Source organism: Bos indicus x Bos taurus, chromosome 10 (assembly GCF_003369695.1).
Source record: "Bos indicus x Bos taurus breed Angus x Brahman F1 hybrid chromosome 10, Bos_hybrid_MaternalHap_v2.0, whole genome shotgun sequence".
NCBI classification, from domain to species: Eukaryota; Metazoa; Chordata; class Mammalia; order Artiodactyla; family Bovidae; genus Bos; species Bos indicus x Bos taurus.
The window spans coordinates 71,304,408-71,307,279 of NC_040085.1; positions in this window are offsets into that span (position 1 = coordinate 71,304,408).

A 2,872-nucleotide genomic window follows, 5' to 3' on the forward strand; every position below is an offset into this window, starting at 1 on the left:
TCTTGGGTCTGTTTACCTCCTGCCTCTACGCAAGGGTCTGCCATGTTCATGCTCATAGCGCCTGCAGAAGGGCAGCGCCACCAGCTTGACACAGTAAATTGGAAATAACATCTTACTGAAGGCCAGAAGACATATGATGTGACTTAGTAAAGAAAGACAAGACCCAACAAGACTTCCCTCTCTGGAAGTTGGATAGACTTCTCAACTGTTTGACCTGTGATTATAAGAGCCCAGAAGACTGGGAGTATATTTTAAACTTAAATGATCAGCCTTGAAATACATGTAAGTTAGCCCCACTTGACCCTGTCTGTGTAAGTTTACAAGTCTGCTTGTAATCATGCCAGCACAATTTATAGGGGGTTGTTTTTAGAACCTTTACTCTTTGTCTTAAATGCCGGCACTTGTGTTAGAATATGTAGTGCAGAACTGAAATGATATTCAGCCTTTGGTCCAGGAAATCTTGTTTTTTTTTTTTCTTCCTGAGAGTCTGTTTTCATGTTATCTTAACTTTGAACTTAGATCCGATAATAACAGTAGTGTTCACAAAGTCTTGCTTTAGCTTAGGGTTTTTGTAGAGCTGTAAATGGCAAACATTTATTGTGTGCTTACCCTGTGCCAGGAATTGCTTTTAAGAGCCTTATATGTAATATTAATAACTCATTTTATAGTCACAGCAAACTGATGAGGTATATAATGTTGTCATTCCCATTTTACATGAGTGAAAAAACAAGACAGAGAGAGGTTTAAACAGTTTCCCAACATCTCATCACTATTAAGTGTCAGAGCAAGTATCAAATATAGTTAGAATCTATGTTCTGAACCACAACTCTATACTTCCGTGTTCCCATGGAAACCGTAGAAGATCCTGACTAACCAGAGGTTATTAGTTTCTTGATTTTCCCCTTGGCAGTTATACAGCAATGAAAATTAATTAACTCATTTGATAAATATGCTACATAATGGTGATCAAGACAGATAGGCAGGATCTCTGCTCTGAAGGGGCCTTCTGGTATTTCAGACTTTTGTCAGTTTGGTTAGAGTTGGTTTTTTCCCTTAGAACCCAATGTTTCCTGGGGTGAACTTAAGAGTTTTTGCTACTGCAAAGTGGAGCATTGTAACTTTGGTGACTTCAGCAAAGCTCACTTTTACTAGAGCAAGTATTTGTAACATTTTGACAGTGATCATTATTTTTTTGGCTGGAATTTTTCTCTTTGAGCAATTTTTTCTCTTGCACCTATCCCATCCTTTCAAAGACTGTACTGTTAGTTTTGGTTTAAAAATTCAAAATGTAACACTAGCATGTACTTGTCTTTGTTACATTTATCTCAAATCTTTTCAAACTTTTGGGGATTTGTTTCTCTTTTTGTAAGCATTAATAACCAACTTAATATAATTTATCAAGCTACTATGGAATTGTACCAGGATTAGATTCAGTGACATGTGGCAGGAAAATCTAGATGATAGTGGCTAAAATAAGATACAAACTTGTATATATATCTTTACATAAAAGAATTTTGGAGGTAGGCAGTCTAGGATTGGCATGGTGGTTTCACAAAGTTGTCAGGGAGCCAGGCTCTTTCCTATTCATAAATGGTATCCCTAGTGTATGGCTATCCTCCTCGGGGTCCAAGATGGCTGAAAGGACTCTAATCATCACATCATACCCTAGGTAATAGGATAGAGAGTAGGCAGAAGACTGTATCTCCATTCTTTTTATGACTTAAAAAAAAAAGAAAATAGAAGTCCCATACAATGTTTATATCTCAACAGCCAGAATTTAGTAATGTGGTCATATCCATTGCAAAGGAGACTAGGAAATGTCAGATTTTATTTGAATGGCAACAGGACCATGAAGGAATGAGAAAATATATGTTGTTGTTCAGTGGCTAAGTTGTGTTTAACTCTCTGCAACCCCATGAACTGCAGCACACCAGGCTTCTCTTTCACTGTTTCCTGGAACTTGCTCAAACTCATGTCCATTCAGTTGGTGATGCCATCCAATCATCTCATTCTCTGTTGCCCCCTTCTCCTCTTGCCCTCAATCTTTCCCAGCAACAGGGTCTTTTCCAATGAATTGGCTCTTGGCATCAGGTAGCCAAAGTATTGGCAATTCAGCTTCAGCTTCAGTCCTTCCAATGGATATTTGGGTTGATTTCCTTTAGGGTTGACTGGTTTGATCTCCTTGCTGTCCAAGGGACTCTCAGGAGTCTTCTCCAACACCACAGATAAAAAGCATCAATTCTTTGGTGCTCAGCCTCTTTATGGTCCCACTCTCACATCTGTATATGACTACTGGAAAAAACCATAGCTTTGACTAGCGGGGCCTTTGTCACAAAGTGATGTCTCTGCTTTTTAATACGTTGTCTGGATTTGTCATAGTTCTCCTTTCAATGAGCAAGTGTTTTCATTTCATGCCTGCAGTCATTGTCCGCAGTGATTTTAGAGCCCGAGAAAATAAAGTCCGTCACTGTTTCCACTTTTTTCTCCATCTATTTGCCATTAAATGATGGGACCGGATGATATAATCTTTGTTTTTTGAATGTGGAGTTTTAAGCCAGCTTTTTCACTTTCCTCTTTCATCTTCATCAAGAGGCTCTTTAGTTCCTCTTCATTTTCTGCCGTTAAAGTGGTATCATCTGCATATCTGAGGTTGTTGGTATTTCTCCCGGCAATTTTGATTCCAGCTTGTAAGGAATTTCACTCTGCATATAAGTTAAATAAGCTGGGTGACAATATACAGCCTTGATGTACTCCTTTTCCAATTTGGAACCAGTCTGTTGTTCTATGTAAGGTTCTAATTGTTGCTTCTTGTCCTGCATACAGGTTTCTCAGGGGACAAATAAGGTTGTCTGGCATTCTCATCTGTTTTAAG